This window comes from Lepidochelys kempii, chromosome 2 (genome assembly GCF_965140265.1).
Source record: "Lepidochelys kempii isolate rLepKem1 chromosome 2, rLepKem1.hap2, whole genome shotgun sequence".
Taxonomy (NCBI): Eukaryota; Metazoa; Chordata; order Testudines; family Cheloniidae; genus Lepidochelys; species Lepidochelys kempii.
In genome coordinates this window covers 131948484-131973174 of record NC_133257.1, presented here as the reverse complement: position 1 = coordinate 131973174, position 24691 = coordinate 131948484, and the positions used below count along the sequence as shown (strand labels likewise).

The window sequence follows — 24691 nt, the reverse complement described above, 5'->3', positions numbered from 1 at the left end:
AGGTGTGCGTCATCAGACACGTCGCAACTGGCTCCCTAGGCTAATGGTAGGAAGGAGCCCTTCTTCAAGGCCTTTTCACCAGCCACTTTGTGGGATCTTTGTAACAAGCAACACCTACCAGTGTTTATCCCCACTTCTAAGCCTTGTATCAGGGTTAACCACAGGAGCTTGCTCCAATCCTGTGGATTTCAGATATCTCCTCTTTATAATGCACTGAGGATAAGAACATAACAAAGGCCATACTGGGTCAGACCAAAGGTTCATCTATCCCAGTATCCTGTCTTCCAACAGTGGCCAATGCCAGGTGCTTCAGAAGGAGTGAAGAGAAGAGGTAATCATCAAGATCCAACCCCTGAAATTCATACTCAGCTTCTGGCAAACAGAGGCTAGGGACACCATCTCTGCCCATCCTGGTTAATAGCCATTGATGGCCCTATCCCCTGTGAATTTATCTAGTTCTTTTCTGAACCCTTTTATAGTCTTGAGACTACAGAGTTTATTGCTCTGTCCCTGTAGCCCCTCAGACTCCGGTCCAAATGTCCCTTATGCTTTAACATCACTGCCTCTTGGATGTTACTCCCTTAGGCTTTCTTCTGACTTAGGACAACTCACCTCTGGTTCCACGCTTCACGGCCCCCAACCTTCCAGGCTTCTTCCTGGCTCAGGAGCCTCTGATTCTGGATTCAGGTCTCCAAGGCTTCCTTCTGCCTTTAGCCCGCGAGAAGCTACCCAGCTTATCTGGGTCTCCTTCTTGGCCTCTTTCCCACTGCTTTAGGTGCCTCCCCAGCTGGGTTTGATCACTAAATATGCTTAGCTCCCCTAAATATGAAAGCTCCCTACATATGAAAAAATATATTATTTTTTAATTCCCAACCCAAGAAAGCATTAACAAAGAAAAGAGGAGGGAGATGATGAGGAGATGTAGAATGAGAATAAGAATGAGGAGAAACTGAGTTACCTATGGTTAAGCAATTTTGGGTATACACAGAGAACATTCCAAGTTAAGGTAAAAGATATAGCTTCTTGTCAGCAAACAACATAATGGTTCAGAATTCAGTGATTGCATTCTAAACTTCCTTTATGCCACCTGTCGGTCCACCTTTAAATCAGCAATACCAAATGACTAAATATATGTGTCTGAGTAGAGGTCATCCAGGTTTAAGGGATGGATTATCTCATTCAAGTTAATAAAATAGGTCCACATCCAACAAATAAAGACACAGAAAATGAAGCCAGTTGGTTGATTTACCTGGGCATTGTTGCTGGTAAAAATCATTGAACAGACACACCAGGGAGCAGCTGGAATGCTCAGCTCAATTGCTTTGAATAAGAAACCAGACATACGTATCAGAGGGCAATTTCATCCTTTTTAAACACATGTGGGCTTTAACCTTCTTAAATACAATGAAAAAGTCAATTAAGCTTTGTAAGGCTCATTGTAACATGTGGAGTTTATTTAGCAAACAGGAAATCAAGACTATTTTAATTACATGTATATGGCTCTATAAAGAATCGGGGAGGGAATGCCATGGTTTTGAATGTCTCTTGGAACTTGTCCATTATATAGGAAGTCAAGATTTTTAAGAATTACTAGTGATCTGGGGTGCCTCAGAAAATCAGGCCCCTTTAAGATGTTTCAAGTTGAGTACCCAAAAAAATGAAGCAATCAAAATCACTGTGCAGTTCTGAAAATCTTGAACAGGATGTATGATGAGAGAATTAATATACTACAATTTGAAAGAAAAGGATAGACAGAAAGAGCTCCATGTGTTTTTTGCCCATTGAAGAAGGAAATTATATATATGAATGGGGGGAAAAAAGCTAAAGCATCTGATTTAGAGTATTTCATATAGAGTTGCAGATTTTTTGGAAATTCATATATACAAGCAATAACAGCTGGAAGAGAAGAGCTGCACTCAGAAATGAAAAGGACTTTATCACTAGCATATAGTTCAGTTTTAACTGCAGTACTGCCTGCTTGAATACTTTGAATAAATTAAGTACAAAGATCTGAGATGAATAGCCATGACCTTGATTGAAAGAATGGGAAAAAAAAGTGCATAGAAAAGGTACCTCCCAGTAGGCCCCCCTTTCCAGGTCAGAGTAGTGTGAAGCACAATTGGCAATCATGAAAATCTTGCATAAATTTTTGGATCCAATTTATAAAACAAATTGGAATCCAGCCAAAACTTTCCCAGATCTTTATCCTGGTACGACCAGCAAACCCAGACATATTTTTTTAATCTCTCTTCCTACACCAAGAAAAGTCAGGAAAGATTTTGATTTTGAGTGTTTAGCTGTCCATTGACCACCAAAGGCAATTCTAATGTTACAGGACAAATTATAGTTTTGTCCATTATGCCATTTTGAACTAAAGATATTAACGCAGGAAGGACATTCTTGGGCCTGTGGAAACATCCATGACAATATTCAGGTCTAGGTTTATTAATGAAATAATTATGCTCTCTTCAGGGTCCTTGGCTTTTTCTGAGTTCTGTGCAGTAGCTGCAACATTCCATTGGCCCAGGACTACAACTATTAGTGATAAACAAAGAAGATGCATGGAAGCCCATGAAAGATCATTTCTGCTTTCTTTTAAAGAAAGCAAAAACAAAAAATGGGGGCACAATTTTGATCTTCCATTGACTTAAATGGGAACTGAGCGAGGATAAGGCCAGAATTGAGCCCCTTGGTACTTGCTTTTTCCCTTGCAGAGCTACCATTGAAAATGCAGGCCAATGTAACCAAAGAAATAGCTCTGAAAGGAAGAAGCAGCTTGACTGCATTTCTGCAAAGGTTTCAGAGTAACAGCCGTGTTAATCTGTATTCGCAAAAAGAAAAGGAGTACTTGTGGCACCTTAGAGACTAAGCGATTTATTTGAGCATAAGCTTTCGTGAGCTACAGCTCACTTCATCAGATGCATACTGTGGAAAGTATAGAAGATCTTTTTATACACACAAAGCTTGAAAAAATGTGTGTTTACCACTACAAAAGGTTTTCTCTCCCCCCACCCCACTCTCCTGCTGGTAACAGCTTATCTAAAGTGATCACTCTCCTTACAATGTGTATGATAATCAAGGTGGGCCATTTCCAGCGAAAATCCAGGGTTTAACAAGAACGTCGGGGGGGGGGGGGGGGTGTAGGAAAAAACAAGGGGAAATAGGTTACCTTGCATAATGACTTAGCCACTCCCAGACTCTATTCAAGCCTAAGTTAATTGTATCCAATTTGCAAATGAATTCCAATTCAGCAGTCTCTCACTGGAGTCTGGTTTTGAAGTTTTTTTTGTTGTAATATTGCAACTTTCATGTCTGTAATCGCGTGACCAGAGAGATTGAAGTGTTCTCCGTCTGGTTTATGAATGTTATAATTCTTGACATCTGATTTGTGTCCATTTATTCTTTTACGTAGAGACTGTCCAGTTTGACCAATGTACATGGCAGAGGGGCATTGCTGGCACATGATGGTAAATATCACATTGGTGGATGTGCAGGTGAACGAGCCTCTGATAGTGTGGCTGATGTTATTAGGCCCTGTGATGGTGTCATGTGATGGCACATATCTATTCAGGGGACACCATGCGCCTCTGCCCTGCCCCAAGAAGCAGTTGTCATTGGTCTCTGTTTCTCTACAGGACTCTCCTACAATCTAATTGCTTAAACACAGTTCTCTCTACTTACCACCATCCCCTGAACTTTACATGTGAGAAACCTCCTATCTTAAAGCTCTTCATCTGGGACCATCTGGCCTCCAGATTGAGCCTTGGCACCAATCCTCCTTTTGTATAACTGCTCTGAAATACAAAAGAACCTGAGAGCTTTAACTGCCAGACAAAGGAGAGTGCTTCAACCTTAAAGAGTGTCAAGATGCTTACACATCAATGACCCAATAAAATGCAAGCCATTAGTACCTTTTGGACTGGAAAGGTCATTTTGGGAGGGGGGCTGCAGGACCAAATGCAATGGCCAACTTAGCTTGTTACAATTTTCAGCCTTCTGTGAGACCTAGAAGTTTGCTATTCAGATAGACAACTGAAACACCACAAGTGCATCTGTCATTGATCTGACTGCAGCAGCTGTTGCAAGGAGACCTCGCATCCTTTGTGCCCATCAGTGACAACATGAGCACATGAAGTGTGCTGCCCGGCATAGTCCTTACATCTCTGCCCTCCAACAAGCAGTGAAGAGGAGGCAAGACCAAGCTGCTGCTGCTGTTGTATTGAGTGGAAGTGCAGCAGCTGCTGCAGCTACCTCTCTCTGCTTCAGTACCTGCCTGACCAGACTCAGCTCAAACTTTAGAGTCAATAGTAGGAGGGTGCTTCAACCCCTGCTCCCCTCTCAAACTTCAAGACTAGTCCTCACTCAATTCCTCCGATAAAATTAGAGCACAGTGCCAGCAGCCAGGGGAGGGCATGCCCACCTACAGAATGAAAGGGAACCTATTCCTGCAACAGACCACCTTGTCAACCACAGGGGAATATGCATCAGTGACTAGTGGGAAATATTTTGGAGGGAAGTCTGTGGTTAAAGGTTTGAGAATAGGAGCAGTAGGAAGCTAGGTCCAATGAGACAAGGCATATTTTTGATAAGGGACTGAGAATTGTGCTGCTGCAAAAAGGGGGATCTACACCCTGGCAGAAAGAACTAAAATGAGAATGAAAGTTCTAATCACCCATCTCCCTAGACTCCTCTAACTCTACATAGTGTCAGGTTTCAGAGTAGCAATCCGATGAAGTGAACTGTAGCTCACGAAAGCTTATGCTCAAATACATTTGTTAGTCTCTAGGGTGCCTGTCATAAATATAAAGGGAAGTGTAAACCCCTTTGAAATCCCTCCTGGCCAGGGGAAAGCTCGTCTCACCTGTAAAGGGTTAAGAAGCTAAAGGTAACCTCGCTGGCACCTGACCAAAATGACCAATGAGGAGACAAGATACTTTCAAAAGCTGGGAGGAGGGAGAGAAACAAAGTTTGTGTGTCTGTCTATATGCTGGTTTCTGCTGGGGATAGACCAGGAATGGAGTCTTAGAACTTTTAGTAAGTAATCTAGCTAGGTATGTGTTAGATTATGATTTCTTCAAATGGCTGAGAAAAGAATTGTGCTGAATAGAATAACTATTTCTGTCTGTGTATCTTTTTTGTAACTTAAGGTTTTGCCTAGAGGGGTTCTCTATGTTTTTGAATCTAATTACCCTGTAAGATATCTACCACCCTGATTTTACAGGGGGGATTTCTTTATTTCTATTTACTTCTATTTTTTATTAAAAGTTGTCTTGTAAGAAAACTGAATGCTTTTTCATTGTTCTCAGATCCAAGGGTCTGGGTCTGTAGTCATCTAGGCAAATTGGTGAGGCTTTTTACCAAACCTTGTCCAGGAAGTGGGGTGCAAGGTTTTGGGAAGTATTTTGGGGGGGAAGGACGCATCCAAACAGCTCTTCCCCAGTAACCAGTATTAGTTTGGTGGTGGTAGCGGCCAGTCCAAGGACAACGGGTGGAATATTTTGTACCTTGGGGAAGTTTTGACCTAAGCTGGTAAAGATAGCTTAGGAGGTTTTTCATGCAGGTCCCCACATCTGTACCCTAGAGTTCAGAGTGGGGGAGGAACCTTGACAGTGCCACAAGTACTCCTTTTTTTTCTACATAGTCTCTCACTCCAGTACACCCAGCTAGTCACATCAAAAAGCAAGACTTCAAATCAAACAACATCATCATTTATAGACAGCTTTACTGCAGCTTTCTATGGTTAGAGCAAGACTCCAAAGTATATAAGGCATTTGGGGGGGATAAACTCTGTTCCTTGATGTGAAGTTCTGTTCTGGAAAATGACTTAAAACAGAATTGTGGTGTCCCATTGTTAATTGCCTCTGTGACTATGGGGCCATCTCCTCAGGGAACGCATAGGGAAAACATAACAGAAAATAAAACATTTACCAGCTGAAAGAGAGCATACAGCAACTATTGTTGTATTGCAAAATGGCTGCTTAAGGGCTGCTGCTGCTTTGCTCTGCCAAATTTAAAGGGCCAGTGAAAGGCATGCTGGGAAAGAATTTGGTGAGGGTTACATTTTGTCATCTTCCTCATGCATATATAATGCTTCTGCCGAGTGCAAATGGCAGCAGTAAGGGATGGGTTCAATCTGTCTAGGAGAGTCCTATAAAATAAACAAACGTATGGCCTGAGACCCTACCCAGGGCTGTACTCGTATTTCTGGCTCTGAGAAATTAAAATATAATCTTCTTGACCACCTTTCTAGGTGATATTTCCTTGCTCATAAGTACTCAGGAGTCTTTGGGATTATGAAAGTGTCTTATTTGTGAAAAAAATAAAAGAAAAACAAAGAAACACTATAACTAACTATATATACACACAAATGAACAAACCCCACTCAGAGTGTCAGGAGTATGGTTAGCACCACAATTGCCAGTATTAGTTATTTGATCAGTTGTAGTCCAGAACTCTTAATCTCAAAGCAATCCCCACACCCATGGGTCCAATAAGACTAAGAGGAGTCTGGGTCAATCTCCTCAACCAATCTTTTCTAGACTAGAGAAGTGAAGACAACAAGGTCTTTCTCCCATGTACAGCCCCCTGATCCAGTTCTGTGACATCAGCTTTGTCACCAGTCATCTGGTTGGGCAGCATTCGTGGAATTTAGCTTTCTGCAGTTACCTGTCAGGGTGCTGTGAAGTCAGCTCTGTGCTGCTTCCAATGGTCTGGTCAGGCTCGGCTGTGAAGCCAGATCCTCATCACCACTAGTCTGGTCATGCCTCACTGTAAAGTCAGCTCTGACCTACTGCTGCCATTTCAGCCTGAGCCAGTCCAATCCCACAGAAACACTATGCACAGGCTTCAGAATCTCCATGTGTGGAAGCTGGAGCAAATAATGACCCTTGGACAGTTTTACGTGAATGAATGGTCAGGAATACTTTTTCCCATAGTATTTTACCAACGCTAGCAGCAGCGGTGTGCCATCTATATATGCAATACATGCATTGCATGCCCCTGAATTCACAAAAGAGGTGATCCACCTGGCAGCCCACAGGACAATTCTGTCCAGGCCCAGATTCATGCCGTAGAACAAAATGGCCTCCTCTGCACAGCCTGACCTTACTGGCATTGTACGTGCAGGGTCACATTGCATGGATGACACAATTTTGTGGAACATCAGTAAAAAAGGTTGGACTACTTAAGGCATGCAAATGTGAATTGAATTGTCTATGATAGAACAGAGCTGATAGCGTGAACTCTTCATCAAGATGGAAAGTTTAGCACAAAATTTGTTCACTAAATGCTGTTGTGTGCCTTATTAAAATGTCAGAAGCACTTCACTGTCTCACAACAATCATAAGATTGGCTTGTAAGCCAGTCCATATAACAAAGCTGTTCCAGCTAACCATACAGGCCTAGACAAGATGAAAACTCAAGCCCCAATCCTTCAAGGACTTCTTTGTGGGCAGTCACTTGCACTGATTCCATTTTAAGTCAATGGGGCTCTGGGTAGCCATAAGGACCCTCCACACAGAGCTCCATGCAGGACAAGGGTCTTATATCAATCCAGTATTAAACGATTATGGTAGTCAATTATTCAGCTACAATTCAATCTGAAAAGTAGTAGGAAAGGAGAATTTTATTTCAGGAGGCAAAATACAGTAAAGGTAAATACATAAATAAATGACCCTCTTAACAGAAAAAAATCCAACTCATACCCATCTAACTATAACAGCAGCACAAAGTTGCAGAATATAGATGTTAAAGGACTGGTGCTGGGGTGGAACCTAGATAACCTAATATTTATTTTCAGAAATAGCATATCCACCGTTGCCTCAGGTAGGGTGGAAAAAGAACATCTCTGAAAAGAGAATATCTGATTCTTTCTGGTCCATCAAATGTTAATCCATCTGAAATCCTCAGGCATTCTAACCACAAAAAAATAAGGTCTACTGCATCAATGGCTGCTGAGATACCTACTGGGAACACGATGATCAGAACCCTTATGTGAATTAATAAGCAACAAAATTACAGAAATGCACTGTGGTCTCCTTGTAACCCAGATGGAAACTTGTTACAGAGTCAGCTCAACCTGAAGCCAAGTAGTCTCCACCTTTTAAAGTAACTAGCTTCAGAATGAACAGTGGTGATAACTAAACAAAGCATCTGTAAGCAGAGACATTTGCTTGAATAAATGAGTGGCAGGAAGCAATATAATAAAAAGATTTATTTATAATCTGGGTTTTTAAAAAGCAAAGGACAGCAATTCACACAAGAGATATAAAGGAGCCAGAGCTGGATGTTTACCTTAGTAATAACAGAGAGAAGGAAAGTGAGACCCACACTCTAGTGCATATGATTCAACATTTATTCGTTGAGTTTGCCAATCTAATTATTACTCTATGATCTCGATCTTTAAAGGAGCTGTTCCTAACAAAACCAACCCCCTTTCCAAAAAGGAGGCTAAAAGTTAAAATTACATTCCATATAAAAAAATCAGACAGCTAGTTGTTCATTCATTTTCCCCATATATATTCATATTTTTAGGCCCCGATTCAGCAAGGCACTTCAGCACATGACCTTAATGATAGTTAACACATGCTTAAAGCTAGGCATATATGTGACATACCAGGGTACAATGCAGACTATTGAGCAGTTGTTTCACTCTTGGCCTGCAACCTTTGTTGCCTTAAAATGGCCTTACTGAAATAGCTCCCACCTGGGCTGCTCACAAACAGCCTATCAGCATACACGCCACACCCGGGTTATACTCTGGCTCTCAGCAGCTTTGGTTATACTGCAGGGTGACCCGAATACATCCCCAGTTTTAGCTTTCCCCCAGAAATGTGTGTTCTGTACCGAACAGTACAAATTATATTAAATCCATTATTCCTTTAAGAAAATAATATGCACACAACTTGCCACCCCAAATGTAGTCTCCCAGATACTTCAATTTAAACACACTGGATTACATAAAACAAGAAGACAAGTTTATTAACTACAGAGAGATGGATTTTAAGTGAGTGCAAGTAATGATGCATAAAAGTTAGAAATGATTACAAGAAAAATAAAGATAAAACATTACTGGTGCCTAACTTACAAACTATGTTAAATTCAAAGCAACGTTTTCTCACCACATGCTTTCTGCAGTGTTACTGACCAAACTTCTTAGCTCAGGACTCCTTCCCCCAAACACCAATGCTTCCTTCCTTTGTCCCTGCAGCTGCAGTGAATCAATGGACTGGAGGGGCAGAGGGGCTTGAGGTGTTTGTCACTTGTTATCCTTTCAGTCCCTCTCTGAAAAGGCATTTCCACCTGGGTACTAACAGGAGTCTGTGTGGAAAGATGTTCTCTCTGCTGCCTTTTTCTCACCTGTTTGAGTTTCCTTTGTTTCCCTTCCAACTTGATGACTCTGTTTGCTGCTTAAATGCAAATTAAGCAGAGCATGCATTCCTTTGTTTAGGACAGACCTGTTTAACAGCCTCTTTTTTGGCAGGGCTATGGAGTTTGGAACACCTGTTAACATCATATAGGGAATTCTTATAACTTTGTGTTATATCTTATAACTATGTTGTCACACATATTTTATCAGGACGATACTGACCAGCACGTTATGAGTTTTCAAGTGACATCTTACAGTGCCTGGTATAAAAATTATTACGACAGTGTGTAAGGTGTGAACACAGGGGTATGCTGTCACAAGCTGCTTGAGTATCTTGCTGTCTCAGGGACTTCAATTGGTCATACCAGGCCAATAATGAGACAAATTCTGCCCTTATTTACACCCATCCGTTTCCATTCAATTCAATGTTGTTTTACAGATGTACCTGAGGATAGATTTTATCATGATATTTCTTACATCTGTTGTACAATTAGGATGAAAGATGAAACAAAAGTCATTTTTTATTCAGGACACACTGAATGTATGGAGGGTTAGGTCCAAACAAACTCATTAAATTAGCAAGAAGTATACATTAGATTAATTTTACAGTGACATCCATCAGAAGAGCCCAAAGTCTTTTACAAACATGAAGTAATCCTCACAGTACCCTATGAGTTCTTAACCTCAATTTAATGATGAGAGAAGAGAGACATGGACAGAAATTAAGGTCCTAATTTTGAAAAGTGGTCTCTTTTTTGGTGGCTTTAATTTGGAGACTCAAAAATGGAAGCATCTAAGATGAGTGGCCTCACTTGAAAAGTTGACCCTATGTGACTTGCTCAAGGTCACAAGAAAAGTCTGTAACAGAGGTTAGGATTAGAGCTGGGTGTGGAACAGTTTTCCCATCCCACAAATATTTTCAAGATTTTATAATTTTTTTCCCATTCTGCACTGAAATAAAACAGAGACCTTTTGAATTTGTTCATGAAAAAATGAACCCTCCACCCAACCCAGAACTGCCAATAACCCAGGGGTGAGGGCACTCACCTGGGATGTGGAAACCCAGATCCCAGTCCTGAAGCAGAAACTTGAACTTAGATCTCCCACATTGCAGAGGACTGTCCTAACCAGTGGGCGATAGAATAGGTCTGTCTTTCTTATACAATACATATTTATTTATAAAATGTGGAACAGCTCCAACAAGAAATGGGTTCTGGGAGACCTGTGTTCAAATCCCTTCTCTGAGAATGCTTGAGACCTCAGGTGCATGCCCTTAGCCACTAGCTAGTCTGTCTCCCACATGTGCAATTACATCCTAGATGTGTGCACCTGATGAAGTGAGCTGTAGCTCATGAAAGCTTATGCTTAGATAAATTTGTTAGTCTCTAAGGTGCTACAAGTACTCTTTTTGCAAATACAACTAACACAGCTGCTACTCTGAAATATATCCTAGACTGAAACCCTTTCTCAGATGACTCTGTTGACAAACAACAATACAGGAAGATTTTTTCAAAAATCAAAAACAAATTTTATTCAGAAAGCTGCTAATATCAAGACTGTGAAAATAAAATAGCATTGTCAAAATCTTGGGGAAACATTAAGAACATCAAAATCGCAAGACCAGAATAACCCAATTGTCCATTTGGGCCTTGATCCAGCAAAAATCAGTGTTTTGCACTGTAAGCATTCCAATTTACTTCAGAGATCTATGTAAGTTTGAAAGTGCATCTCTCTCACCAACAGAAGTTCATCTCGTCATAAATATAAAGGGAAGGGTAACCACCTTTCCGTATACAGAGCTATAAAATCTCTCCTGGCCAGAGGCAAAATCCTTTCACGTGTGAAGAGTTAAGAAGCTAAGATAACCTCGTTGTCACCTGACCAAAATGACCAATGAGGAGACAAGATACTTTCAAAGCTGGGGGGGAGGAGAAACAAAGGGTCTGTCTGTCTGTGTGTGTGATGCTTTTGCTGGGAACAGAACAGGAATGCTCTTCAGAACTTCTGTTAAGTTAGTAAGTAATCTAGCTAGAAATGCATTAGATTTCCTTTTGTTAAATGGCTGGTAAAATAGGCTGTGCAGAATGGAATGTATATTCCAGTTTTTGTGTCTTTTTGTAACGTAAGGTTTTGCCTACAGGGATTCTTTATGTTTTGAATCTGATTACCCTGTAAGGTATTTACCATCCTGATTTTACAGAGGTGATTCTTTTAATTTTCTTTAATTAAAATTCTTCTTTTAAGAACCTGATTGCTTTTTCATTGTTCTTAAGATCCAAGGGTTTGGGTCTGTGCTCACCTATGCAAATTGGTGAGGATTTTTATCAAGCCTTCCCCAGGAAAGGGGATGTAGGGTTTGGAGGGATATTTTGGGGGGAAGATGGCTCCAAGTGCTCTCTTTCTCTGTCCTTTGTTTAACAGGCTTGGTGGTGGCAGCATAGGGTTCAAGGACAAGGCAAAGTTTGTACCTTGAGGAAGCTTTTAACCTAAGCTGGTAAGAATAAGCTTAGGGGGTCTTTTATGCAGGTCCCCACATCTGTACCCTAGAGTTCAGAGTGGAGAAGGAACCTTGACACATCCAATGAAAGATATTACTTTAGCATCTTATCTCTCTGATAACCCGAGACCAACACACCTACACCACAACATACTTAGTGTGGAAAATTGGTAAATCAGTGCAGTTTTGTAGACCCAATGTGGAAATCTGCTGCAGTCATTGAGAAGCTCAGAAATCAGGGGATATTGACAGGAGAAGGAAGCAGGGCTAGAAAAGTGAGCTCCAAACAGTGAGGTCTGGGGAGTGGTGGCTTTAGGTAGGGTTTATGATTTTAGACTTTGTTGAAAGCTGTTTGGATTATTTTGTGATGAAGGACTCTGAGGTTTTTATGAGCTTTATCTGACATTAAGCCAATCTGAAAAAGGGGTGCTGTGAATCTGTAACTAAAACTATCTGGAGTACTAAGCAGTCTGGAAGAGAGGGCTAATAGAGATAGGATGCCTGAAAAGTGACCCTTAGCCATGAGAAGGCACTCAATTAGTGGCTACACTCGTAAAATAGGGTAAGAAATATATATAGCTCTATTTGGCACAGGATAATAGGATTTTCCATCTTGAGTTGTGTATTTAAAACGAATATGGAACAATTTTTCTGTTTTACCTCCAGCCAATTTAATCACATATCACCTGCATTTAAATGTCTGTGTCTCTCTAGAGATTACAAGTCAAGAAAATTGTGTCAAGAATGAAAATATCCACGCTAGTTGATTAGATTTGAATGGGTTGCTAACCTCCATCAAGCATGTCAGAAATGCTTTCCTTTTATCTTTTATGCAAAATGACTAGTAGGTAATTGCATTCTCCTCAGCTAATAGAAAGGTTTTTTTTTTTTTTAGAACCTGCCAGGATGCTCAGGGCATCACTCTGACAAATTATGTTTGACAGAAATCCAGCATCACTCAGGAATCCACTTTTAAAAGTATCCAGGACCATTGGTAGAGTAGCACAATTTGACTGCCATATTACGAAGTATCCATAGGCTTCAACTATTATGAATATGTTCACAGCTGTAAAAGCAGGATTTTCAAAAGCACTCAGACTTGGCCTAATTTGTATACAAGCAAAAACCTGGCGTTAGTGAATTTTGGCATATAATAAAAGATGTAAAATTGAAAACTCTTTTTCCATTAAAGCCAGTGGTAAATCTCCCATTGACTTCAGGGAGAACAAGGAGAGGCTGACGCCTAGTGCTTTTGAAAATCCTCCCCAAAAACTTGTCAATAGCTTTTTATTTATTGTTTTTAAACACAAAAAAAGTCTGGGGAATGAGCATGAGGCAATGTTAGAAAACAAGGTAAATGAATGGGTACATCTCTCACAACCACAAGCACTGCTGAGAGAAAAGGAGGGAACTGCCATTTGTTCACTAGCAGCCGGATTTGGAGATCCTGAGTACCTTGAGTAGTAGCCCTGGTGATTTCACACCACTCAAGGGGAGTGTGGGTATCACAATCTGTCTGAGGAGTGATGCTGACATTACTATACAGGACAATCAATTCAACAGTTTATCATAACGTAGCCCCTTTTGAAATGTGCTGGTTAAAGCAATCTGAGGTGAACCACTCCACATGCTCATTAATTGTTGTCAGAGTTGTAAAATCAGTCTTTTTCTCCCAACTTTTCCTTATTTGACTTTGCATTACAAACAAACTAAAGCAGAAACCTCAGTTACTACAAAATATTGTTACTTTCAAAAAACTAGCTTGAATTTCTTTATGGTGCTGGGCTATTATTCATCTTTGTGACTCCAGGCTTTGCAATGTTATTTTAAAGATTTTTTTTGTGTGTGTCAGTACCCCCGTGTTTTGAGCTCAGCTTCATTGTATAGCAAGTTTTGTGTATTAAAGCAGGATGCATGGATCAGTGGGCTTGGATCCTGCTGAGAGGATGTCTATGGACCCACAATTTTGATCCTAAGATCCATGGGACTGTGCTCAAAGTCTGGGAGCACAAAGTGCTGTGAGTCCCACCTTTGGGACTGGGAAGCAATGGCTGGGCTGGGGACTCCGAGCACCTCCACGGAGATGCTTTCTGGTCGTCTTCTTGTCCTACAGCTTCTTCCTTCACCTGACTCTGGCACAACACATTCTCAGCTCTCACAGTAGCAGCTAGACTGTGAGAATGAATGTGGTTTACAGGCACACGGAAAAAGAAGAAACTGCATGGGCTCAGCCTCGTGGAATCTGCCATTCATTTTTATTGGCTGGACACGCCATAAGTAGAACCTTTTCCAGATAGCTCATGCTTGGTGTCCCAGTTCAGTTCACACTCAGTTCACTCTTCATGAGGCTGCTTCAGTCAGCAGCTAGCCGGTTTACAGGTGCTTAATCTGGTCATGCCAGTCATCGCAGGGTATTCAGGGACAACTGACTATGCCTACAGCTTCCTGTACTCTACTAATCACAGGGATCCTCAGACAGCTATTTGAGCTAGCAACTCACAGAAACTTCCACCATTCCAAAAGACCAAGTAAGTTAAGGATCTACAGAGGAGTGGAAGAGCAGGAAGGGTTCTCAGAGTTCATGTGCACTGGGAAGATAAATGAGGATGAAGGGCTATCAAACCTTGAAGGGAAAGAGAAAAAGAAATATCAATTTTGATTTCTTTTGTATATTATGTGTCAGATTATGGGAAAAGTGGACACTGAGTTTCCATATACTGTGTGTGGATTTTGGGGAGGAGGGGTAATTTTGATGTGCTTTTTTTTTTTTGCCTGTAATATTTATATTTGGGGGGTATGTGGTTAACTTCTGCTTGTGTTAGATGGAGGATTATATGGGGGATGGTGGAACACTTATTTGCTGTTGTGAATTCTGTGTTCTCACTGAAATAATAGCGTTCCAGTAGCTCAACTTTTTAGTATATATATTTACTCTATATTTTGTGAATTTTTGTAACTGACTTCAAATTAAACTTGTATTGACAATTTTAATTTAACAAGTACTTAATTTTCAAAGTCCTTTTCAAAGGCTAATTCCCTTTATAATCCCAATAGGGCCATATCCAGGGTGCAATGGTCCACTGAAGTCGATAGAAAGATTTCCATGGACTTTAATGGGCTTTGATTTATACCTGTTCTATTTCACTGGTTTTGAATAGTAAGTGAAAACTCTGGGTTTTTTTTTTTTAAAAAAAAAAGGCTGGGTAGGAGGGGTTGGAAGGGGCTAATGAACCTTTTTCCTTCTTTTGTTTAGGCAGCTATTCTCAAACATTAGCAACCCGAGGACCCACACTGTGATTTCACATTTTTTGCAGACCCTCAAGCCAGCTTCTAATTTTCCTCGGGGGTTCTCAACCCCCGCCCCTACCCCCACTCCACCCCTTCCCCCAAGGTCCCACTTCACCTTTCCTCCCCCGCTCCACCCCTGTCCTCTCTTCCCTGCCTCTTTCCGCCCCATCCCCGCTCCTCCCACTCCCTCCCAGAGGCTCCTGCACGCTGCTGAACAACTGTTCCGTGGCTTGCAGGAGACACTGGGAGGGAGGAGGAGTAGTTGATCAGCAGAGCCAGCAGCCCTGGACATGACTTGCAGACCCCCTGGAGCCAGACAAGATTCGTGGACCCCCTGGAGTACCCTTGCGGACCCCCAGGGGTCCATGGACCCCAGTATGAGAATTGCTGGTCTATATAGTCAATTTTATGCACTCAGTATCCCTGTTTAAGTATAAAGGCCTCATGCATCTGTAAGTAATCAAGGTTCTTATTGGTAATTTAGAAGAAACCACAAAGTACCGATATTTCACATTTAGTGGAATGGTTGTGAAGTAATGATTAGCATTAATATACTCTCACAGTTCCTCCCCCACTCTGAACTCTAGGGTACAGATGTGGGGACCTGCATGAAAAACCTCCTAAGCTTATCTTTACCAGCTTAGGTCAGAACTTCCCCAAGGTACAAAATATTCCACCCGTTGTCCTTGGATTGGACGCTACCACCACCAAACTAATACTGGTTACTGGGGAAGAGCTGTTTGGACACGTCTTTCCCCCCAAAATACTTCCCAAAACCTTGCACCCCACTTCCTGGACAAGGTTTGGTAAAAAGCCTCACCAATTTGCCTAGGTGACTACAGACCCAGACCCTTGGATCTTAAGAACAATGAACAATCCTCCCAACACTTGCAACCCCCCCTTTCCTGGGAAATGTTGGATAAAAAGCCTCACCAATTTGCATAGGTGACCACAGACCCAAACCCTTGGATCTGAGAACAATGAAAAAGCATTCAGTGTTTTACAAGAAGACGACTTTTAATAAAAATAGAAGTAAATAGAAATAAAGAAATCCCCCCTGTAAAATCAGGATGGTAGATATCTTACAGGGTAATTAGATTCAAAAACATAGAGAACCCCTCTAGACAAAACCTTAAGTTACAGAAAAGATACACAGACAGAAATAGTTATTCTATTCAGCACAATTCTTTTCTCAGCCATTTAAAGAAATCATAATCTAACACATACCTAGCTAGATTACTTACTAAAAGTTCTAAGACTCCATTCCTGGTCTATCCCCAGCAGAAACCAGCATATAGACAGACACACAGACTTTGTTTCTCTCCCTCCTCCCAGCTTTTGAAAGTGTCTTGTCTCCTCATTAGTCATTTTGGTCAGGTGCCAGCGAGGTTACCTTTAGCTTCTTAACCCTTTACAGGTGAGAGGAGCTTTCCCCTGGCCAGGAGGGATTTCAAAGGGGTTTACCCTTCCCTTTATATTTATGACATACTCTCTCTGTTAAAGTGAGAGCAACAGCTAAGCAATATGGAGGAAAGGCTTTTGGGTGTTCTGGTTTAAGGATTATAGTATGCTCTTTTAAAAAGGCTGCAAAATACTAATTATGGATCTGAAGGTTACTCAAGAGTTAGTATTAAGTTACCTTTCGCACTCTGTATGAACCTCAAGTAGCTAATTACATGTAGAAGTGATTATGCTTATCTTCTTGCTTGCCAGATAGTCTTTCTACCTCACCTGCTACTCACTTGATGGACTTTTGATCAATGTAGCTTAATTCTAATGACATCACCCTCACTCTATATCTTTTACTATCACTTAGTTTTGTTTTACCTGAGAACTTCAAAGCAAAACCTTCTATTTTACTTGCGTGGCTGTAAATAAAGGATCTGAGGATTTATGTTCACACATAAAACATTAAGTATTCTCTAGCCTTAATAAGAAACAAAATACCCTGATCCTTATGCTTAATTTTGAGCACATGCTTAATTTTGAGCATATGAATGGGCACACTGAATTATATGGTTTCAGAGTAACAGCCGTGTTAGTCTGTCTTTGCAAAAAGAAAAGGAGTACTTGTGGCACCTTAGAGACTAACCAATTTATTTGAGCATGAGCTTTCGTGAGCTACAGCTCACTTCATCGGATGCATACCATGGAAACTGCAGTAGACATTATATACACACAGAGACCATGAAACAATACCCCCTCCCACCCCACTGTCCTGCTGGTAATAGCTTATCTAAAGTGATCATCAAGTTGGGCCATTTCCAGCACAAATCCAGGTTTTCTCACCCTCCGCCGCGCCCCCCCCCCCCCCACACAAACATACTCACATGCTTGAAATTAAGCATATGTAGAGCTGGGTGAAAAATGATCTTTTTGGTTTATTGGTAACTTTGAAAAGTTACCAAACCTGTTATTGGGTCAGGCCAAAATTGAACACTTCCAAAACTTTTGGAAAATCAAAAAGATTTAAAAAAATGTTTTTGTTTTTGTTTTTTTTATTGAATGAAACACTTTGGTCTGTCAAACTCAGAATGTTCTCATTTTATTATGACTATTATTAATGTTTTTAAATTTAAAAAAATGAAATATTAAAATGCAACTTGTTTAAAACCAAGAATTCAAATAGTTTCACTTTAAGAAGTTTGAAAAAATATTTCAATTCTGTGTGTGGAGGGGAGGAATTAAGCAAACAATTTAATTAAATTGACACACAGTCAGTTTAATTGAATCTGTATTTTTCACCAAGAGAAAAGTTTTGCCTGAAAAATATTGCCCAGCTCCATTGTTCCCTCTAATTTTTCCCACCCATGTGCAGAATGAATTTTGTTATGTGCACCAATATGGAGGTGATGTGTCACACATCACCTCCATATTGGTGCACATAACAAAATTCATATGGTGGGGGTAGGGCTGAGGGGTTTGGAGTGTGGGAGGGGGCTCAGGGCTGGGGCAGAGGGTTAGTGGTGCAGGGGTGTGAGGACTCTGGCTGGGGGTGTGCACCCTGGGGTGAGGATGGGGATGAGAGGCTCAGGGTTCGGTGTGGGGAGGGGAGGGCCCCGGATAGGGATGCACGCTTGGGGGTGAGGGGTTTGGGGTACAGAAAGGTGCTCCTGGACTACAGTGTGGAGAGAGGACTCCCCTCAGCTCTTTCTCCCCACAGCAGCACCTGGGCTTGGGGGTATAGACACCTCTCCCTCGGCCATGGCAGCTCTTGGACTGGGGCTGGGTTCAGGGAGGGGTGCCCCACAATCAGGCCGCGCCAGGCTGCCCAGGTTTGGGTCAGGCCACCCTGGCCATGGCTGGGTCCAAGCAGGGCTGCCGCAGCTAGGTCTGGGTCAGGTGGGCCTCGGCTGGGGCATAGGCGCCCACTCCATGGATGCTCTGGGGCTGGAGCACCCATGGGGAAAAATTGGTGGGTGTGGAGCACCTACTGGCAGCTCACTGACCCGCCCACCCGCCCCAGCTCACCTCCACCTCTGCTGCACCTCCACCTCCTCCCCTGAGTGGGCTGACGTGTCCTGCTTCTTCCCTCACCCTTCACAGCGCTTGCACTGCGAAACAGCTGTTTTGCACAGCAAGTCTGGGAGGGAGGGGGGAGGAGGAACACGGTGCGCTTGGGGAAGAGGCAGGGCCAGGGCAGGGATTTGGGGAGGAATCCAATAGGGGCAGGAAGGGGTGGAGTCTGGGTAGGGCCGGGGGCGGGGCTGGGGAGAGTGACCACCTACAGGCACCAACAAAAGTTGGCGCCTGTGGGCTGGGGCTGCAATGCTCCACTCCGGCTGGGTTTGGGTCAGAGGAGGGGCGCCCCGGCATGTCCGAGCTGCAGCATAGCTGGGGCTACAGGGCTGCATCGGCTGTTGCAGGTTGGGAGCTGGGTTAGAGTGGGGGTGGGGAATCCCTCTCCCAGCCATGGCAGGTCTCCAGATGGATTTCCTGTGTGCCTGCGCATTGCTAAATAGGCGGCTACACGGTCGCACTGCTTACAGGAAATTTAGGATGATACCAAGCTGGGAGGGGTTGCAAGTGCTTTAAAGGATAGGGTTAAAATTCAAAATTATCTGGACAAAGTGGAGAAATGGTCTGAAGAAAACAGGATGAAATTCAATGAGGACAAATGCAAAGTACTCCACTTAGAAAGGAACAATCAGTTGCACTCATACAAAATGGGAAATGACTGCCTAAGAAGGACCACTGCAGAGTTTGGATCTGGGGGTCATAGTGGATCACAAGCTAAATATAAGTGAACAGTGTAACATTGTTTAAAAAAAAAAAGCAAACCTCATTCTGGGATGTATTAGCAGAAGTGTTGTAAGGAAGACACAAGAAGTAATTCTGCCAGTCTACTCTGTGCTGATGATACCTCAGCTGGAGTTTTGTATTTAGTTTTGAGCACCACTTTTCAGGAAAGATATGGACAAATTGGAGAAAGTCCAGAGAAGAGCAACAAAAATGATTGAAAGGTCTAGAAAACATGACCTATGAAGGAAGATTCTGGTTGCTTAGTCTGGAGAAGGGAAGACTTAGATGGGACATTATAAGAGTTTTCAAGTATGTAAAAGGTTGTTACAAGGAGGAGGGAGAAAAATTGTTCTCCTTAACCTCTGAGGAGAGGACAAGAAGCAATGGGCTTAAATTGCAGCAAGGGAGTTTTAGGTTGGACATTAGGAAAAACTTTCTGTCAGGGTGGTTAAACAATGGAATAAATTGCTCAGGCTGATTGTGGAATCTCCATCATTGGAGATTTTTAAGAGCAGGTTAGACAAACACCTGTCAGGAACGATCTAGATAATACTTAGTGCTGCTATGAGTGCTGGGGACTGGACTAGATGACCTCCTGAGGTCCCTTCCAGTCCTACAATTCTATGATTCCATACTGGATAATAGCAGCCAATGAGTTTTCTTCCGATAAGTTAGATAGTTTTTTTTTTTTTTTTCCAGCATTTTGCTGAACCTTGTAGCTGGAAATGCAATTACCATTTTACAGTACAAAAACGATCTAACAAAATCAACTTCCTACAGATCCATGTAATATCAGAAATACACACTTGAAAGACTTTTTTTCAGATGCTGTTGCAATTTATCAGAGTGGGAACAGATGATGAATGCCTTAATGCTGTCTTCCAAATAGGAAAAGGAAGCAGGTGTTGACACTAATATAGGCAATTAGAAGCTCTTCTTGATGAATGTGACCTTTCTCTTCTTGCCATGTGTAACCATCATATGGCAAGACTGGGTCATAGAATGTTTTCTTGAATTTCTTTAATAGTCTTATCTACCAATATTTAAACCATAAGCAGCGCTTCCTTATAACAGGCAGTATCTGGTTTCTGCCTGTTCTACTTTGCAATCAATTGTTTTTGGAAGCTGTTTATTTTGCTTTCATTGTGTCCCATGCTGCTCTGACAAAATGATGCAGGTTTAACAACGAGTGCAGTAGAGATAGCATGTGTAAAAGTTCATCTCATCCTTATTTTATGCTACAAAGTTTAACATATGTTCTGCTCCTTTATCAAAAATGGCCTTCCTTCTGCTACCAACTAACAATTGGTTAAGATGCACACCTCCCACAGTTAACTTCAGACTACTGGGCTTTAGACTTTGTTAATCCTCTTTATTACAGCAGGTGCTTATTTAAAAGAATGCCTGTACTAAGATTAACAAATTTATTAGAGCATAAGTTTTCATGAGCTACAGCTCACTACATCGGATGCATGCCATGGAAAGTATAGTGGGGAGATTTTATATACACAGAGAACATGAAACAATGGGTGTTACCATACAGACTGGTTTCAGAGTAGCAGCCGTGTTAGTCTGTATTCGCAAAAAGAAAAGGAGTACTTGTGGCACCTTAGAGACTAACCCATTTATTTGAGCATGAGCTTTCGTGAGCTACAGTTCACTTCATCGGATGCATTCAGTGGAAAATACAGTGAGGAGACTTATATACACACAGAACATGAAACAATGGGTGTTTATCATGCACACTGTAAGGAGAGTGATCACTTAAGATGAGCTAATACCAGCGAGCGGGCAGGGTGGGGGGGAGAAAACCCTTTGTAGTGATAATCAAGGTGGGCCATTTCAAGCAGTCAACAAGAACGTCTGAGGAACGGGGGGGGTGGGGGGGGGGAAACAAGGGGAAATAATCCCTCTCCCCCCCCCCCCCCCCCCGCTGGTAATAGCTCATCTTAAGTGATCACTCTCCTTACAGTGTGCATGATAAACACCCATTTTTTCATGTTCTGTGTGTATATAAATCTCCTCACTGAATGCATCCGATGAAGTGAGTTGTAGCTCATGAAAACTTATGCTCAAATAAATTGGTTAGTCTCTAAGGTGCCACAAGTACTCCTTTTCTTTTTACTATACAGACTGCAACAAGAGTGATCAGGAAAGGTGAGCTATTACCAGCAGAAGATTGTTTTTTGGGGGGAGGGAGGGGGAACCTTTTGTAGTGATCAAGGTGGGCCATTTCCAGCACTTTACAAGAACAGTAGGAGGGGAAATAAACAAGGGGAAATAGTTTTACTTTGTGTAATGACACATCCACTCCCAGTCTTTATTCAAGCCTAAATTAATTGGAATTAATTTGCAAATAAGGTTGTATACAAATGTAGCTTGAATGCTATGTACAGTCCACAAGAGGAAAATAAGATACTGTAAAATGGTTTCCTTAGATTACAACAATCTGGCACAGCTGGATTAGGATGAAGGATAGTTTCACACTGGGGTTGCCTTGTAGATATACTTGATTTTATCAAAATAATCCTCGGATTGAAGGAATAAAAAAAACAAGAGTCACAAGGGGGGAAATTGCCCTGTTGAGTAATCTTGTAAACTGTCAAGACAAAACATAATATCCATGATAAGCATTTCAGCAATAGGGGTGGGAGGAAGAGAGGGAGAGAGTTTTGGGGGGGCTTACATTTGCTTGTGAATACTTTTCATTCATAAACATAGAACCAAAACCAAACCAGAATAGGGGTTAGATTGCAAATTTGCTATGCCTGGTGTTTTTTGTTTTTGTTTTTAACTCTGACTGCAGATTCCAGTTTCTGGTATCCTTTGCTGTCTTCCTCTTCTTTTACACCATTTAAAGCTAATGGTAAAAACTCTTTCACTTCAATAGGCTGGATCTGCCCCTATATTCAAAGTAAAGTTTATGCTCAGATTCAGAGTTGGAAAAATCTCACATGCTCTTTTTGTGAGATTGGCCTTGACAGTGGCAATATAGTAAAATCTACAAAAATGTAGTTGATCTTGTGAAATTTCCACCCTACCAAATGGTGAGTCATTCATGAGATCAATTGTTTCCTGAAGGTGTTACTCAATCTTGGACCGAAAACCTGAAAAAAACATGGCTGTTCTTGAAAGATTTTTGGCTGCTTTCAAATTAGAACCTGACATTACACCCTGGTTTTGAGTCAGACCTGGAAGCAAAACAAGAGTGTCTTGTTTGGATCCATTTGGACCGTATATTTGAAATTTGAGCTATTCCCTATTATAGGCCTGCTCCCCACTTTGGATACTAATTCTTCATTCCAAACTGGCATAATGAATTTTAAAATCTAGTCTGAAACTCTAGGCCATTCTAACTTTCTCTCTCATGAGTATTCAAGTGGTTAGTCAAACTACCTACCCCCACACTCAAACTTCAGCTCTGATTCAAAATATGTATTCTAGTGTTTGCCACTTGCTGAACAGCTGCCTAATTATATGCCTGGTACCATTATTTAGGATGAATTATATGCTGCATCTGATTTCCTTGAGTCTGAAGGTTTCTTTCATTTTGATACACGGAGAGAATGACTCTTAACTGTAGATACTAATAATGCATCAATCTAATAGGCCAGTATGTTCAACAGATGCCTTCTCCAAAGGAAAACAATTGATAAAATTGAAAAAATCCCTTTTGCATATTGCCCCCTAACCTAGATGTGCATGGTCAATGTAGTGATAACAAGATGAAAGTTTAACTTTTGAAGACTGCTGAATTCACATATTTATAGGAAAAGTCTTACCCTGAGTCAGCAGGAATCTCATAAGCACAATAATTAATTAGCAGTGACCTTCTAGCTCCAACGATACCAGGCAGCTGGATCTCCTGAAGAGTGAAGGGATGGGAAAAATTCAGGTGAACCTTAAAGTGACTGGTTTCAGAGTAACAGCAGTGTTAGTCTGTATTCGCAAAAAGAAAAGGGGTTCTTGTGGCACCTTAGAGACTAACCAATTTATTTGAGCATAAGCTTTCGTGAGCTACAGCTCACTTCATCGGATGCAATGAGCTGTAGCTCATGAAAGCTTATGCTCAAATAAATTGGTTAGTCTCTAAGGTGCCACAAGTACTCCTTTTCTTAAAGTGACTTTGCACTATTGATAATTATGCTGATATAGAAGATATTGCTGAGTGAATTTTCTTTGAGCACTCACTGTATGAAAAGAATGAATATTAAGTAGCAATGCTTTTTATATCAACTAATATAGCTATGCTCTGAAACTGATATAAAATCTAAAGTGATCATCAAATCACTTTTTTTTTTTTTTTTTAATTAGACAGGTTTGGTCTTGAGGAGAGAAGATTGAGGGAGGACGTGATAACAGTCTTCAAATATGTTAAGGGCTGTTATAAAGTGGCTGGTGATCTGTAGCGTAACTAGGGAGGGAGCGGGGCAGCGGCCGCTCCCCCACTGAGCACAAGTGGTGCCTTGTCAATGTCTTAGCACCCTTTAAATTTTCCTTTGGTGAGGGAACAGGGGGAGCGATCCAAAAAAAATGGTGCCACTCGCTGCAGCACTTTTACTCACCTCGGCAGCAGGACCTTCAGTGCCACCAAAGACACCCAGAGCAAGTGAGGGCCGGCTGCTGGAGGGCTGCCTGGTGAGTAAAAGCGCTGCAGCGGGTGGTGTGATTTTTTTGGATCGCTCCCCCTGTTCCCTCCACCTGGCTACGCAGCTGCTGGTGATCAATTGTTCTCCATGTCCACTAAAAGTCAGGCCATACTTATCACACCTCTTTCGTTCTCCTCATTGCCTTCTTCCACCCATTTCCCCCCATCAGCCTCAGCCCAGATCGCTACATGTTCTAATACTTTTCCTGCATGTCTGTTCCTTCTAGAACTTCATCTTGCCCCCAGTGTTTCTGGTCCAACCAAGCTCTTACCTCCTTCTTCCTTCCCTGCCCCACCTCTAACAACATATATGCATCATTGATCCCTCTTCTTGACTCCAAGAAACAAGAAGTTGCTGTTCCTAGGTGTTAACCATTTCTAAAATAAGGAACATTCATAGAGTTAAGGTGCATTAAAATGGCTTTCCCCGACAACAATAACAAAAAACCTGCTTGACAACATACACATTAGCCCCTAATCTGTAAGAATCAGTTCAGCTTCACTATGTAACCATAATGTAGTTCTTTTGCTGTAAGCATTAGCATGCAAATGGAAGCTGTAGCCTATCTATTAATCAAACTTTCATATCTGACATGACCTATTACTGTATGCAGTATTGTTGTAGCCATGTTGGTACTAGGATATTAGA

The 24691-nt window shown here is 41.6% G+C and overlaps 1 protein-coding gene across 2 annotated transcripts in view; it reads right to left on the bottom strand.

Moving 5' to 3' along the window:
* CDH18 (cadherin 18) overlaps positions 1 to 24691 on the bottom strand; it is an 839398-nt gene that overhangs the window by 670438 nt on the left and 144269 nt on the right. The window contains exon 2 of one of the 2 annotated variants that reach the window (XM_073332278.1): positions 23177 to 23259. The exons of the other annotated variant lie outside the window; for it this stretch is intronic. The gene's annotated coding sequence lies outside the window, so the exon portion shown is untranslated. The remainder of the gene's footprint in view (positions 1 to 23176; positions 23260 to 24691) is intronic. 2 annotated transcript variants of the gene reach the window in all.